This window comes from Pan paniscus, chromosome 14, assembly GCF_029289425.2.
Source record: "Pan paniscus chromosome 14, NHGRI_mPanPan1-v2.0_pri, whole genome shotgun sequence".
Classification (NCBI taxonomy): domain Eukaryota; kingdom Metazoa; phylum Chordata; class Mammalia; order Primates; family Hominidae; genus Pan; species Pan paniscus.
In genome coordinates, this window is record NC_073263.2 from 52,597,917 (window position 1) to 52,615,131 (window position 17,215).

The window sequence follows — 17,215 nt, forward strand, 5'->3', positions numbered from 1 at the left end:
GGTGGTGCATGCCTGTAATCCCAGCTACTCGGGAGGCTGAGGCAGGAGAGTCAATGAACCTGGGAGACGGAGGTTGCAGTGGGCCGTGATCGCACCATTGCACTCCAGCTTGGGCAACAAGAGCAAAACTCTGTCTCAAAAATAAATAAATAAATAAATTTGATTCGCTTCTGCATATTGACATACTTTATGGTACACAAAAGATGAGCCAGGAAGCAAGCCTCCCTCATTGAAAACAAATGAGGAATTGTGAATTTGACTATAAGGCACTAGAAAGTAGACAATTTCTCAGTGGTACGAGAAGAGCATCCCTCAAAGTGGCAGGTATAAAATAAGTGGGAATACCTATAAATGATTAAAAACTCTTAGCGAAATAGAAATTCCTTAACCTGATTTTTAAAATTATCTATTAAAATCCTACAGCAAATGCTATTTCTAATGGCAATCACTGAAAGTATTCTCTCTGAAATAAAAAACAGGGCAAGGAAACCTGTGACCAGCACCTCTAGCCAACATTGTATTGGAGATCCTGCCAGCATAGTAAGAAAAAGAAAGAAAACCCACAAAGATTGGAAACAAGAGAAAAAAAACAAAAAACTGCCAGTTGTCGCATTGTCCAAAAAGGAAAACTCAAGAGATATCTGTAAGTAGAAGTAATAAGAGAGTTCCACAATGCTGTGGAATCTTCAGGACTTTTTTTTTTTTCCAGTCGCACCTAACCCACATATACTTAAAAGTAGTTTTTCTCATCAAGACTTTCCTATTTAAATTTCAAAGAAATAACAACTTCACTAATTCATATAACATTTCCCTAAATCATAATTTTATTGTTAAATATAATTGTCATTAACAGGTTTTGGTCCAAACACAACTAAATCCTACTAAGTATGCTGCTAAAGTGATAGAAGCAGAAATGCATGGATGTATGAGCCTCAGCTATTGCTTATATTAAGCATGTCTTTTTAGCTAATGTTTTGACCTAGGAGGGCCTTACCCACCCTGGAGAAACTGGATTCCTAGGGCTAGTCAATTCCCAGAGATGGTACTATTGAGTGCCCTTTCATATACAAACCAACCAATCCAGAGCCCACTCCTCTCCCACCTCTTCTATCAGGCTCTTACACTCGAGGCCAATATTCCCTTGCCTAATCATCCCAGGACCAGGTGTCAGACAATTCAGGAAAGCCCCTACATCCCAGGGCCTGCTGAAATTATTCTAACTAGTCGATCCTAAGCTTGCTTACCTTGCCTCATCCATTCCTTCCCATGGAAACTACAATAAAGGTTCTTGCCTTGCAAGCATCTTCCATTAGGTAATGCACGTTGCAGAATCTGCAACATTCTGACCCATGATGTGCTTCTGATGCATTTCAGCATTAAGCTCCTTGATTTCAGAACCATAACCAGGGAATCGTTAGGCACTGTGAGGGATAGAGAAACCTCCATCCACAGCACTCTCAGAGCCCCACAAACTTTATTGTCAGCGGTGGTTCTGGCAAGGCCTGCATCCAAACAGCAGGTAAAGGCACCTGGCTGACCATCAGTGCTTCCCACGTTGTATTCATCTCTGGTCACCTCCACTTGACCTTTATAGATCTTGTCCATGCCAAACCTACTGAGAAGCCTGCATGCCAGCAGCAGGCCAGTACAACATGCTGCAGCATCATTTGTCAGGCCAACCTTTACACCGTATTTTGCAAGTTCGTGTGCATAAGCTGCACAGACTATCATGTCCCATTCTATATGGGCATAAGCCATCTGACAAATGGTATCTCTATTTATCACACAAATAATCATTCTGTATTTGTGTGTGTTAGACTTATTTTTATCCTGTACCACTAAGTGTTTCCAAACATAGTAATCAGTTTTACCCTCTCACTGTCTTCTAAATGTCACTTGGTATCTCTTACAGTAGGCCTTATACTTGACAACTTTAACAAACCCCACCCTGTGGAACAGACCCATGTCCACAGCTCAGCACTGACTACTAGGAACTGGAATGTACTCAAATTCTCCATCTTGTCATATACTTTTGACATTCTCCATCTTGTCATATGCTTTTTTGAATATCAGTCACTTAATATGAAGTCTATGTCTGATAACTCCAACATCAGAGAAACCTGTGAGTGTTTTTAGTTTGTCTATTTTATTTTTTCCCTTGGTCTTGATTATTAGTATCCCCGGTAATTTTTGTTGGATGCTGGACATCATCTTTGAAAAGTTACAGAGGTTCTAGATGATATCTCTCTCCCTTCATTACTAGTTCAAAAGAGGATTCGCTCTGTCCTCTGGAAGCTGGCAAAGAAGGAGATCACCTAAATGCAACCGGGCTGTGAGCAAGCCAAGGCTCAATGCGATATTTGAATACCTTGATCCATTCCTGGTTCATACCTTCTCCTGAAGCACAGCACTGCAGAAGTTCTGACTTAATGCCTGGAGTGCTTCCCAGGGCCTCTCCTCTTGGGTAGATCCCACACTTTAATATTTTGCTTCCCTAGCACCGTGAGTCTACCAGAAACCCTGCTCCACTGCAGCTGCTTTGCACTTGGCTTTGTGGCTCTCCTCACGAACAGCTTAAGTAACATATATTGAGGGAAAACTGATATTAAGCAAGGCTACTCCTTCACACTTCCTTTCTCTCTGAAAGCTTCACCCATCAAGTCCTAGCTTTAAGTCCTTACTGACCCCAAACTCCAATTTCTGTCTCCCAAACCCCTTGAGGTTGAGGAAACCTCAGCTGGCTTCACCCCTGCTCAGGGGCCAGCAAATGTCCCCCAAGGTAAGCAGCATGCAGAACCTGGTCTAACCTCAAAGAACATTTCTGCCCCCTATGATCTTACCCTTCAAATATAGGCAGCCTCCATCATTCACGTATGCCTTTAATTTTATATTTTACTTTCTCCTGCTTTTCTAGTTTCTCTCAGAGGAAGCATTAGTCTGTTACACGATATTCCATCATAGTCAGAAGGTGAGGTCTGTTGTGCCAGACCCCTACTGACTCCAGCAGGGATGGCACGATGTCCCAGAGGTCAAAGAAGAGACCCAGGGCCAACAAAGGAGACCCAGGGTGTTTTGAGGACTTACATACATGGCAGTCCAGGAGCAGTGAGCGGACAGAAAAACCACTACTGTTTGTAAAAAGCATGCAGTTTCTATAGTATTTTCACTTAGCAAACTCCACCTACCAACCCACCCCTAGCAGCCTCCCTTTAACCCACAATAAAGGGCCTCAATCCCCTGTATGACCTGCATTCCAAGGAATGGGCCAGGGGTTCGGATGTCCTTCATAGATAAGGAGTGAATCTCCAGGCTGGCCCCTGCTGGGTTCCTTAGCTCCAAACTCTGAACACACATTCCTCTTAGACCATAGGATTATTCTCAGGGTATGCTTGAGTTATTGATGTCAGATGTGTCTGCCACACAAAGTCCCACTGGGGACACATAGAAGGATGGGTACTAAGCAGTGAGAGTAAAACTAAAATGAAACACCGCAAGTGTTTAGTGGAATAGAGTCATAAGAACAGGAGAATGAAGGAATTCAGAATAGCAACAAGCAAATGGCAGGAGAGATGAGTCATGGGATATAGGATGTCTAGAAAGTGTTGAGGACAGAAAAGCGTTGAAAGAAAAACAGGGGCAAAGAGTTGTAAGCCAATAATGATGCTGGCCTTTCTCTAAACTGCCCTGTGTAATATACTTATCCACCAAATCGCCACACAGGCAGCATACAGCTAGCGCTCAACTCAATGGATTACGTTCCAAAACTTCAAAATTGAAGTCATGTCTACTGATATGAAGTGTGGCTAGAAAGTATCTTAGACATGTGATCATGACATACTTCCCCACTGGACTGTAAGCTCCACTAAGGGAGAGCCCTTGTGTGGCTTGTTCACCATTGCCTCATCAGCCCCTAGCCTAATGCTCTGCACAAGTAGGCATGTTCAAAGTCTTTTTACTGAATAATGCTCCATTAAAAACATAAATAACAGCCAGGCATGGTGTCTCACGCCTGCAACCACAGCACTTTGGGAAGTTGATGCGGGAGGATCACTGGAAGCCAGGAGTTCAAGACCAGCCTAGGCAACATAGTGAGACCCCCATCTCTACAAAAAATTTAAAAATTAGCCAGGAGTAGTGGCACACGCCTATAGTCCTAGCTATTCAGGAGGCCAAAGTAGGAGGATTCCTTGAACTCAGGAGTTCAAGGCTGTAATAAGCTATGATTGCACCACTGCGCTCCAGCCTGGGTGACAATGCAAGACCCTGTCTCTAAAAATATGTAAATAAATAAAAACCTGAATAACAATTTTTGAAAACCATGAAATTATTTAGAACCTAGATGTACACTGAAAGTGGAGACAGTGAAGCAAAATTTCATGCTACGGGACATGAGGGAAAAAGATGGATTGAGGATGACATTAGCCAGAGCAATTGAAAGAATGGATTTGACACGGGCTGAGATGAGGAAAGATGTGGGTGTTGCAGGTTTGAAGAGGGTCCACATAAGAGTTTGGCTTTACATACGCTGACTTGGAAATATCCATTAGGGATCCAAGTTGAGATGTCCATAAGCAGAGAGATGAGTACAGTCTTTAGCATATGATGGCACTGAAAGCCTTGGAACTGAGTAAGATCATTACGGGGTGTGCTGACTATCCTCCCTTTGCCTCCCTATTGCCATGTTCCATCCTCCTGTCCTTCTCTATCCTGGCTCATTTGTACTCTGTCAGTGAGATTTCTGCCTTCTATTCGGGTTCAGCCAATGGGAGCATGAGCAAGAGATCAAAGACCCAGACCCTCCTGGCTGAGCTGCCTTATGCTGACTCTGTCCCTGTATCAAAAGCTATAGCTCCCACCAGCCAGCTCACAATTTCTGTTACCCTTTTTCAGTTCCAGTAGCCACTCCTCTTCTAGCCCCTTCAGGCTCTCCACTGTTTCTAGCTCCAGATACTTCATTATCTATTGTTAGTGTGTTTCAATTGTACTCACATTTATAAAATGCCCCATTATCATACTCTCCTCAAATTACCCAGGTATTTCCTACTGGGGCCCTGACTAACGCAGGAAGAAGACACAGATATAAACCCAGGGACTAGGACCTGGGCAGTCAACTTAAGAGTTTGAGAAGAAGAGCCAGAGCAAGTAAAGGAGAACAAGAGGAAGCAACCAAGGATGTAAGAGACAACGTAAGAAGATGCGGACCCCAGGTGAAGAAAGCTTCTCCAGTGGGATGACCAGCAGTGTTGATGGTGTAGATAGGTCATGTGAGATGAGGACCCACTGAGAATATGCCACTGGCTTAGCAACATGGGAGTACTGATCACCTTGACAAGAGCAATTTTGGTGGGATGCTGATGGAATGTTTCCACATACAGTGGTTACAGATAGAAAACAAGAGGAGATTCTGCTGATCTCTTCCCAATGATAATAAGTAATCATATTTTCTGGAAAATGAGATATAAAACTATATTTAAGGTATATTTTTAATCGGCATAGCACTATGCAAATGTAGAGACTCCCAAATAATAATGACAGCCACCATTAAACAAGTACCAAGAGCCAGGCTCAGGGCCAGATGTTTTGCATATATTGTCTTACTTAATCTTCATAGTCATCCCATGAGACAGAATTATTATTCCCATTTAATTGATTCATTTGATAGTTATTTACTGAATACCTACTATGGACTAAGTACTGCTCTAACTTACATAACATCAGTTATCCAAAGGGAAAAATTAATCTGCTTTAATGAACTTACTTTCTGGTGGTAAGGTTCAAATAAGGAACTGCAACATGGAGAAGTCATGTAATTTTTTCCAAGTTCAAAAAGCCAGGAAGTAGAGGACCTGGAATTTGAATAAAACACTGTTCTTTCCGGTACATTTTTGACTTTGAAATAGCATACCAACAAATTTACAATCTCAAGGTTGTTCTAAAAAATCAGGGATGACTTTAAGCTTTCTGTAGAATAAAGATGATTTCCAGGGCAAGTCTCAATTCCATATTCAAATATGAAACATCTAGGCTGGCACAGTGGTTCACGCCTGTAATCCAAGCACTTTGGGAGGCCGAGGCGGGCGCATTGCCTGAGGTCAGGAGTTCAAGACCAGCCTGGCCAACACAGTGAAACCCTGTCTCTACTAAAAATATAAAAATTAGCTATGTGTGGTGGTGCGCACCTATAGTCCCAGCTACTCAGGAGGCTGAGGCAGGAGAATCACTTGAACCTGGGAGACAGAGGTTGCAGTGAGCCGAGATCGTGCCACTGCACTCCAGCCTGGGTGACAGAGTGAGACCCCATCTCAAAAAAAAACCAAAAAAACAAAAACCAACAAATATGAAACACCTGATGGCCAATATTTGTCAAGGGCTAAGATTAAAAAGCTCAAATATCAAGTAATTCTGTCCAGGAAACCCATCAGTAGTTTGCTGCATTTGAACTCCAAAGGAAGCACAAACACATACAACACACACACACACACTCAAACACTCTCTCTCTTACACATACACATGCTTTTATATAAACCTATCTGGGAGGGGAAGAGGAAGGGAGAGTGACCCTGGCATTGTATGTCTTGGACAAGTCAGAAGAAGGGGGGATTTCTAGAAGAAAGCACACACAAGCACCTTCTAAAGCTGAAAAGCCCTGTTTAGATATTTGTCTAACAACAATAGGTACAAAGCCCATGACTCAAGGATTCCCCAGATCCCTCCCCAAAACAGAGCCTAAGGAGTCAGCCATTGAAAACCTGGACCTTACCTTCCAGCAATGGCACAGGGTCCCTGATGGTGGTGCGGGGAGTGCTGGGTGCATGGGAGGGAGAAATACCCTTGCTCACAGAGACTGCAAGTCTCTTTGTGATACAAAATGACAGGAAAGTGACAAATAGCCTTTAATTCCATTTTCATGATTTAAAAAGTCTCAGGGCTCCATTTATTTATTGTTAATCTTCTGGGTGGGTGTGTCTTTTCTATCAGGATAAATGCCTGATTGGGCCTCAGCTAATCAACTCTAGCGGTTTCTGATTCCACCCAGGTATGATGGAAGATAACATATGTGTCTAACTTGATTGCCAGGCTTTGGTTGTATTGTACATCCTGCTGCCTTGTGGCTTTTACCTTTAATCTCTGTGAGCTCTGTATGCTCAGAGAATCTTTCAAAATCATTTATCTTAAGCTATCCAGCTGCTGCCTCTCAGTGTGTATGTCCAGCCAGAAGATGAAATTCCCATGAGCAAATGTGGGCTCTAAGCCCTCAGTGGCTATACAACACAGCCTTCCTGATAGACTCTCCAGAGTTTCATATTTTCTAGAAAGGAGAAGAAAAAACGGACACTTCATTGTTGACCACCTACTATGTACCAGATGCTCCAACAGACACCTTATAAGCATTACTCCCCATTTATGGTCTCTTTTTCACAGACAAGAAAATGTGCCAAAGGAAAGCCCAGTTTGCAAGAAGCAAAGCCAAGATTTAAACCTAGTTTAGACTGTCAGTTGCATAAATCGGAGGTGCAGTTTCTCACTGTCTGGTAAAGTCTTATGTGCCAGAGATTGCTAGCTATCTCCTAGTAACTGTTGTCCCTTCTCTCTCAATTTCAGCTGAACAAATAGTTTCTCCAAATAAAGGCTATATTTCCCAGCCTCCTTTGCAACATGGTGTTGTCATGCAGCAAAGTTCTGACAAGTGGGAAGTAGTTGGAAGTGGTGAGCTTCTTCTAAGTTGCCCCATTAAAAGGAAAGGGCTTTCTTCCCCTGCCCACTGGCATCTTAGGCAAAAATGATGAGTTATTTCAGACTATGTAGATAAAGGCAACTCCCTACAGAGAGGAAGCAATAATGCAGAATGGGTCCCCATCACCAATGACATGAAGCCATCCTACCAATCCTGGGCTGCTTACACACCAACTAATATGGTTTGAATGTCTGTCCCCACCCAAATCCCACATCAAATGGTAATCCCCAATGTTGGAGGAGGGGTCAGGTGGGAGGTGATTGGATCATGGGGGCAGACTTTCCCCTTGCTGTTCTCATATTAGTGAGTGAGTTCTCATGGGATCTAGTTGTTGAAAAGTGTGTGGCACCTCCCTGCTCTCTCTCTCTTCCTCCTTCTCTCGCCATCTAAGATAAGCCTCTTTCCTCTTTGCCTTCCGCCATAATTGTAAGTTTCCTGAGGCCTCACCAGCCATGTTTCCTGTACAGCCTGTGGAACTGTGAGCCAATTAAACCTCTTTGCTTTATAAATAACCCAGTTTCGGGTGGTTCTTTGTAGCAAAGCAAGAACAGACTAATATAGAAAATTGGTACTTAGGAGTGGGGCATTGCTATAAGATATCTGCAAATGTGGAAGCAACATTGGAACTTGGTTTAACAAGCAGAGATTAGAACAGTTTAGAGGGCTCAGAAGAAGACAGGAAGATGAGGGAAAGTTTGGAACTTCCTAGAGACTTGTTAAATTGTTGTGCCCAAAATACTGACAGTGCTATGGACAACGAAATCCAGGCTGAAGAGGTCTCAGATGGAGATGAGGAATTTATTGAGAACCAGAGCCAAAGTCACTTTTGTTATGCAGGAGCAAACAGATGATCTGAAACTGGAAGCAGAGTGTAAAAGTTTGGAAAATTTGTAGCCCAGCTATGTGGTAGAAAAGAAAAACCCATTTTCTGTGGAGGAATTCAAGCCAGCTGCAGAAATTTGCATATGTAAAGAGGAGCCAAATGTTGATAGCCAACATAATAGGGAAAATGCCTCAAAGGCATTTCGGAGGTCTTTGCAGCAGCCCCTCCCATCACAGGCCTGGAGGCCCACAAGGAAAGAATAGTTTTGTGGGCCAGGACCAAGGTCCGGCTACTCTGTGCAGCCTGGGGACATGGTGCCCTGAATCCTGGCTGCCCCAGCTCCAGCCATGGCTGAAAGGGGCCAAGGTACAGCTCAGGCAGAGGGTGCCAGCCATAAGCCTTGGCAGCTTCCATGTGGTGTTAAGCCTGCAAGTACACAGAGTGTGAGAGTTGAAGCTTGGAAGCCTCTGCCTAGATTTCAGAGGATGTGTGGAAATCCTTGAATGTCCAGGAAGATTGCTGCAGGGGTGGAGTCTGTCAGGCCTCTGAGCCCAAGCCAAGCCATCGCATCCTCTGTGACTTGCACGTGTATACGCCCAGATGGCCTGAAGTAACTGAAGAATCACAAAAGAAGTGAATATGCCTTGCCCCACCTTAACTGATGACATTCCACCACAAAAGAAGTGTAAATGGCCGGTCCTTGCCTTAACTGATGACACTACCTTGTGAAAGTCCTTTTCCTGGCCCACCCTGGCTCAAAAAGCACCCCCACTGAGCACCTTGCGATCCCCACTCCTGCACACTGAGCACCTTGCGACCCCCACTCCTGCACACTGAGCACCTTGCGACCCCCACTCCTACCCGCCAGAGAACAAACCCCCTTTGACTGTAATTTTCCTTTACCTACCCAAATCCTATAAAACGGCCCCACCCTTATCTCCCTTTGCTGGACTCTCTTTTCGGACTCAGCCCGCCTGCACCCAGGTGAAATAAACAGCCATGTTGCTCACACAAAGCCTGTTTGGTGGTCTCTTCACACGGACGTGCATGAAATTTGGTGCCGTGACTCGGATCGGGGGACCTCCCTTGGGAGATCAATCCCCTGTCCTCCTGCTCTTTGCTCCGTGAGAAAGATCCACCTACTACCTCAGGTCCTCAGACCGACCAGCCCAAGAAACATCTCATTAATTTCGAATCCGGTAAGCGGCCTCTTTTTACTCTCTTCTCCAACCTCCCTCACCATCCCTCAACCTCTTTCTCCTTTCAATCTTGGCGCCACGCTTCAATCTCTCCCTGCTCTTAATTTCAATTCCTTTCATTTTCTGGTAGAGACAAAAGAGACATGTTTTATCCATGAACCCAAAACTCCAGCGCCGGTCACGGGCTGGGGAAGGCATCCTTCCCTTGGTGTTTAATCATTGCAGGGACGCCTCTCTGATTATAACTCACGTTTCAAGGGTGTCAGACCACGCAGGTCCTTCACCCTTAGCGGCAAGTCCCGCTTTCCTGGGGCAGGGGCAAGTACCCCTCAACCCCTTCTCCTTCACCCTTAGTGGCAAGTCCCGCTTTCCTGGGGCAGGGGCAAGTACCCCTCAACCCCTTCTCCTTCACCCTTAGTGGCAAGTCCCGCTTTCCTAGGGGGCAAGAAGCCCCCAGTCGCTTATTTCCGCACCCTGACCTCTTATCTCTGTGCCCCCATCCCTTATTTCCGTGCCCCAACCCCTTCTCTGCTTTTCTGGAGGGCAAGAACCCCCCAACCCTTCTCCGTGTCTCTACTCTTTTCTCTGGGCTCGCCTCCTTCACTATGGGTAAGCTTCCACCTTCCATTCCTCCTTCTCCTCCCTTGGCCTGTGTTCTCAAAAACTTAAAACCTCTTCAACTGACACCTGACCTAAAACCTAAATGACTTACTTTCTTCTGCAATGCCGCTTGACCCCAATACAAACTCGACAGTAGTTCCAAATAGCCAGAAAATGGCACTTTGAATTTTTCCATCCTGCAAAATCTAAATAATTCTTGTCGTAAAATAGGCAAACGGTCTGAGGTGCCTGACGTCCAGGCATTCTTTTACACATCAGTCCCTTCCTAGTCTCTGTGACCAGTGCAACTCATCCCAAATCTTCCTTCTTTCCCTCCTGCCTGTCCCCTCAGTACCAACCCCAAGCGTCGCTGAGTCTTTCTAATCTTCCTTTTCTACAGACCCATCTGACCTCTCCCTTCCTCCCCAGGTTGTTCCTCGCCAGGCGGAGCTAGGTCCCAATTCTTCCTCAGCCTCTGCTCCTCCACCCTATAATCTTTTTATCACCTCCCCTCCTCACACCTGGTCTGGCTTACAGTTTCATTCCGTGACTAGCCCTCCCCCACCTGCCCGGCAATTTACTCTTAAAAAGGTGGCTGGAGCCAAAGGCATAGTCAAGGTTAATGCTCCTTTTTCTTTATCCCAAATCAGATAGTGTTTACACTCTTTTTCATGAAATATAAAAATCCAGCCCAGTTCATGACTTGTTTGGCAGCAACCCTGAGACGCTTTACAGCCCTGGACCCTAAAACGTCAAAAGGCCGTCTTATTCTCAATATACATTTTATTACCCAATCTGCTCCCGACATTAAATAAAACTCCAAAAATTAAATTCCGGCCCTCAAACCCCACAACAGGATTTAATTAACCTTGCCTTCAAGGTGTACCATAATAGAAAAAAGTTGCAATTCCTTGCCTCCACTGTGAGACAAACCCCAGCCACATCTCCAGCACACAAGAACTTCCAAATGCCTGAACTGCAGCGGCCAGGCGTTCCTCCAGAACCTCCTCCCACAGGAGCTTGCTACACATGCCAGAAATCTGGCCACTGGGCCAAGGAATGCCCGCAGCCCGGGATTCCTCCTAAGCCGCATCCCATCTGTGTGGGACTCCACTGAAAATCGGACTGTTCAACTCACCTGGCAGCCACTCCCAGAGCCCCTGGAACTCTGGCCCAACGCTCTCTGACTCCTTCCCAGATCTTCTCGGCTTAGCGGCTGAAGACTGACACTGCCCGATCACCTCGGAAGCCCCCTAGACCATCACGGACGCCGAGCTTCGGGTAACTCTCACAGTGGAAGGTAAGCCCGTCCCCTTCTTAATCAATACGGAGGCTACTCACTCCACATTACCTTCTTTTCAAGGGCTGTTTCCCTTGCCTCCATAACTGTTGTGGGTATTGACGGCCAGGCAAACCTCTTAAAACTCCCCAACTCTGGTGCCAACTTAGACAATACTCTTTTAAGCACTCCTTTTTAGTTATCCCCACCTGCCCAGTTCCCTTATTAGGCTGAGACACTTTAACTAAATTATCTGCTTCCCTGACTATTCCTGGGCTACAGCTATATCTCATTGCCGCCCTTCTTCCCAATTCAAAGCCTCCTTTGCGTCCTCCTCTTCTATCTCCCCACCTTAACCCACAAGTATAAGATACCTCTACTCCCTCCTTGGCGACCGATCATGCACCCCTTACCATCTCATTAAAACCTAATCACCCTTACCCCACTCAATGCCAATATCCCATCCCGCAGCACGCTTTAAAAAGATTAAAGCCTGTTATCACTCGCCTGCTACAGCATGGCCTTTTAAAGCCTATAAACTCTCCTTACAATTCCCCCATTTTACCTGTCCTAAAACCAGACAAGCCTTACAAGTTAGTTCAGGATCTGCGCCTTATCAACCAAATTGTTTTGCCTATACACCCTGTGGTGCCAAACCCATATACTCTCCTATCCTCAATACCTGCCTCTACAACCCATTATTCTGTTCTAGATCTCAAACATGCTTTCTTTACTATTCCTTTGCACCCTTAATCCCAGCCTCTCTTTGCTTTCACTTGGACTGACCCTGACACCCATCAAGCTCAGCAAATTACCTAGGCTGTACTGCCGCAAAGCTTCACAGACAGCCCCCATTACTTCAATCAAGCCCAAATTTCTTCCTCATCTGTTACCTATCTCGGCATAATTCTCATAAAAACACACGTGCTCTCCCTGCCAATCGCGTCTGACCGATCTCTCAAACCCAAGCACCTTCTACAAAACAACAACTCCTTTCCTTCCTAGGCATGGTTAGCGTGGTCAGAATTCTTACACAAGAGCCAGGACCACACCCTGTAGCCTTTCTGTCCAAACAACTTGACCTTACTGTTTTAGCCTAGCCCTCATGTCTGCGTGCAGTGGCTGCCGCTGCTTTAATACTTTTAGAGGCCCTCAAAATAAGTAGAGGCCTTTCCTACAGGGTCTGAGAAGGCCACCGCAGTCATTTATTCCGTTCTGTCAGACATAATTCCTCAGTTTAGCCTTCCCACCTCAATACAGTCTGATAACAGATGAGCCTTTATTAGTCAAATCAGCCAAGCAGTTTTTCAGGCTCTTAGTATTCAGCGAAACCTTTATATCCCTTATGGTCCTCCATCTTGAAGAAAACACACCTCACCAAGCTCAGCCACCAACTTAAAAAGGACTGGACAATACTTTTACCACTTTCCCTTCTCAGAATTCAGGCCTGTCCTCGGAATGCTACAGGGTACAGCCCATTTAAGGTCCTGTATAGATGCTCCTTTTTATTAGGCCCCAGTCTCATTCCAGACACCAGACCAACTTAGACTGTGCCTCGAAAAAAAAAAAAAACAAAAAAACCCAAAAAAAAAAACTTGTCATCCCTACTATTTTCTGTCTAGTCATACTGCTATTCACCGTTCTCAACTACTCATACATGCCCTGCTCTTGTTTACACTGCCAGTTTACACTGTTTTTCCAAGCCATCACAGCTGATATCTCCTGGTGCTATCCCCAAACTGCCACTCTTAACTCTTGAAGTACATAAATAATCTTTGCTGGCAGGACTATGCCGAATCTCCTTAAGCACTCTCTAATCAGACATCCTGAGTTGTCCCAATTCTTAGGCCTTTTATACCTGTTTTTCTCCTTCTGTTATTCCATTTAGTTTTTCAATTCATACAAAACCGTATCCAGGCCATCACCAATCATTCTATATGACAAATGTTTCTTCTAACATCCCCACAATATCACCCCTTACCACAAGACCTCCCTTCAGCTTAATCTCTCCCACTCTGGGTTCCCAAGCCGCCTCTAATCCCGCTTGAAGCAGCCCTGAGAAACATCGCCCATTCTCTCTCCATACCACCCCCCAAAAAATTTTCACCGCCCCAACACTTCAACACTATTTTGTTTTATTTTTCTTATTAATATAAGAAGGCAGGAATGTCAGGCCTCTGAGCCCAAGCCAAGCCATCGCATCCCCTATGACTTGGCACGTATACGCCCAGATGGCCTGAAGTAACTGAAGAATCACAAAAGAAGTGAAAATGCCCTGCCCCACCTTAACTGATGACATTCCACCACAAAAGAAGTGTAAATGGCCGGTCCTTGCCCTAACTGATGACATTACCTTGTGAAAGTCCTTTTCCTGGCTCATCCTGGCTCAAAAAGCACCCCCACTGAGCACCTTGCGATCCCCACTCCTGCCCGCTGAGCACCTTGCGACCCCCACTCCTACCCGCCAGAGAACAAACCCCCTTTGACTGTAATTTTCCTTTACCTACCCAAATCCTATAAAACGGCCCCACCCCTATCTCCCTTTGCTGACTGTCTTTTTGGACTCAGCCCGCCTGCACCCAGGTGAAATAAACAGCCATGTTGCTCACACAAAGCCTGTTTGGTGGTCTCTTCACACGGACACGCATGAAAGAGTCCTCATGGAGAACCTCTACTAGGGCAAAGTGGAGGGGAAATGCAGGCTTGGAGTCCCCCACACAGAATCCCCACTGGGGCACCGCCTAGTGGAGCTGTGAGAAGAGGGTCACTGTCTTCCGGACCCCAGAATTGTAGATCCACTGACAGCTTGCACTGTGCTTCTGGAAAAGCCACAGGCACTCAATGCCAGCCAGCCGGTGAAAGCAGTCGAGGGGACTGTATCCCGCAGAACCACAAGGGTGGAGCTTCCCAAGGCCTTGAGAGCCCAGCCTTTGCATCAGTGTAGCCTGGATGTGAGACATGGAGTCAAAAGAGATTATTTTGGAGCTTTAAGATTCAATGGCTGCCCTGCTGGGTTTTGAACTTGCACGAGGCCTGTAGCCTCTTTGTTTTGCCTGATTTCTCCCTTTTGGAATGGAAGTGTTTAGCCAATGCCTGTGCCCCTATTGTATCTTGGAAGTAACTAACTTGTTTTTTTATTTTATAGACTCATGGGCAGAAGGGACTTGCCTTGTCTCAGATGAGACTTTGGACTGTGGACTTTTGAGTTAACACTGAAATGAGTTAAAACTTAGGGGACTGTTGAGAAGAGATTATTGTATTTTGTAGTGTGAGAAGGACATGATATTTGGGAGGGGTTGGGGTGGAATTATATGGTTTAAATTTGGGTCCTCATTACCAATGCCATGAAGCCATCCTACAAATCCTGGGCTGCTTACACACCAATTAATATGGTTTCAATTTGTGTCCCTGACCAAATTTCATGTTGAACTGTAATCCCCAATGTTGGGGTAGGGGTCTGGTGGAAGGTTATTGGATCATGGGGGCAGACATTCCCCTTGCTGTTCTCATGATGGTGAATGAGTTCTCATGAGATGTGGTTGTTTAAAAGTATGTAACACCTCTCCTCCTCTCTCTGTTTCTCCTGCTCTAGCCATGTAAAACGTGCCTCCTCCCTCTTTGCCTTCCGCCATGATTGTAAGTTTCCTGAGGCCTCCCAACCATGCTTCCTGTACAGCCTGTGGAACTGTAAGCTGATTAAACCTCTTTTCTTTATAAATTACCCAGTTTCAGGTAGTTCTTTATAGCAATGTGAGAACAAACTAATATACCAACTATGACATGAAAGAGAAAGAAATCTCTATCTTGTTTAATCAACTATCATTTCAGATCTCTGCCATCATGACCAAGGCTATAGCTTAACTAAAATCTCTTTTTTCAGAAGGTTATATTTTCTCCCCATATCCCTCTTTAGGAGCAAGTATTCTCTCAAAGGAATTTAGGTAAACACAAGAATAACACATTTTGGTGGGAAACCCTTATTGGTTACAGAACACCTTCAAAAGCTAATAATTTTGCATTCAAAGAAATATATAAAATTAAGAAATTTTGAAAATAAAAAACCTTAGCAACATCCAAGGGCCTGTTAGGGTAGATATTATTGTTTCTAAGATGCACTGATGAAGTAAAGTGTGTTAGAGAAGCACATGCTGCATTCATTTAATTTTTAACCTTTTGGGTGAATGTCCCTTTTTTTAGGAATGTCCTGAAAATATGGATGTGAACATAGTGGCTTTGAAATCAAAGAGAATCAAGGCCAGGTGCCAGCTCAGCCCCTTAGTAGCACAAGTAAAGTCTTTAATTTTTTTAAGCATTAACAACTATTCAGCCAACGGTAACTCAGACCTCATGCAATAGGAAAAGAAGTAAAAGCAATGATATACAAATTCACAAACAAATAAATATAAAAGACCAAAAAGCATATGGGAAAAAGTCAGCTCAATAGATACCAGAGAAGAGTAAAAATGTGGAAGAATTATATAACTCGAAGAACTGTCCCAGAAAATTTGGAACCATATTAGAGTACTTTACATATAGTAGAAGCTTGGCAAGTGTCCATGGTTGGTCCAACCAGCTCTGAATTTTGTTTGCATTTCACAGCAACTAATTCTTTTAATTTCAGGGAAAGTGGCTGTGCCTGCAGCTTTATGTCTGTCTTATAGAAAAACTGGTTCAATATAACTTGAAGACTAGAGGGGGAAGTTATAATAATAGACAGTTGTGTTTGGTTTACATTTAGATGCTGGTGAGCAGATACACCCTTGAACACAGAAAAGGTCACAAAACATGAAGTCAGGAGCCACTAGTTTTAGTCTGAGTTCTACCATCTACTGGCTCCATCAAATTTTGGTCAGCCTCAGTTTTCCCATATGAATCTATGGCATTACATGTTTGTTTGTTTGCTTGTTTTTAATTAATGGCCAGATACTTCAATTAGTACAAACATAGATACCAAGCAATGAAATAAACCCCGAAGAAGTGAAATGACAATGTGTAGCAAACAACCAACTACAACTCAATGAGCAGGAGGAAGTGACCTGTCCTCCAGGATGCAGACAGTGCAAAGGAATGAACTACAAACCCCCACACCTTCCACATTCCCAACTGTCCTGAATAGCCAAATCCATGTGCCATTATTTCAGACTGCAGCTCCCACCAAACACACACACATAAACACTCACATACCTTTTCTATAGATCTCTAACCCATCTTTGTCCCCTACACTAGATTTCAAAGATTGACGTTTCCAGTCCAGTGTCTACCTCTATACATGCTGTAGTCACATGTCTGCTGCATTCTCCAAACTCTCTGGAACTAAACTGAATGTCTCAAGCCTCCATGACCTGGGCCTGTAATTCCATTGTTTGTTCTACTTGGTGGAGAGGTCTCAGAGTCTTTTTCCCAACTCAGATGCCCCTGCTACAAAGTAATACCTAAAAAGCCCATTGAAAAAATAAAAATAGCTGGGTGCAGTGGCTCATGCCTGTAATCCCAGCACTTTGGGAGGCCGAGGTGGAAGGATCACTTGAGGTCGGGAGTTCAAGACCTCCTGACTAACATGGAGAAACCCCGTCTCTACT

At 44.5% G+C, this 17,215-nt stretch overlaps 1 pseudogene; it reads right to left on the reverse strand.

Annotated features, from left to right (window-relative positions):
- Nucleotides 1–1,309: 1,309 nt before the first annotated feature.
- Nucleotides 1,310–1,965, reverse strand: LOC100990682 (large ribosomal subunit protein uL18-like; annotated as a pseudogene).
- Between the last annotated feature and the right edge of the window lie 15,250 nt (nt 1,966–17,215).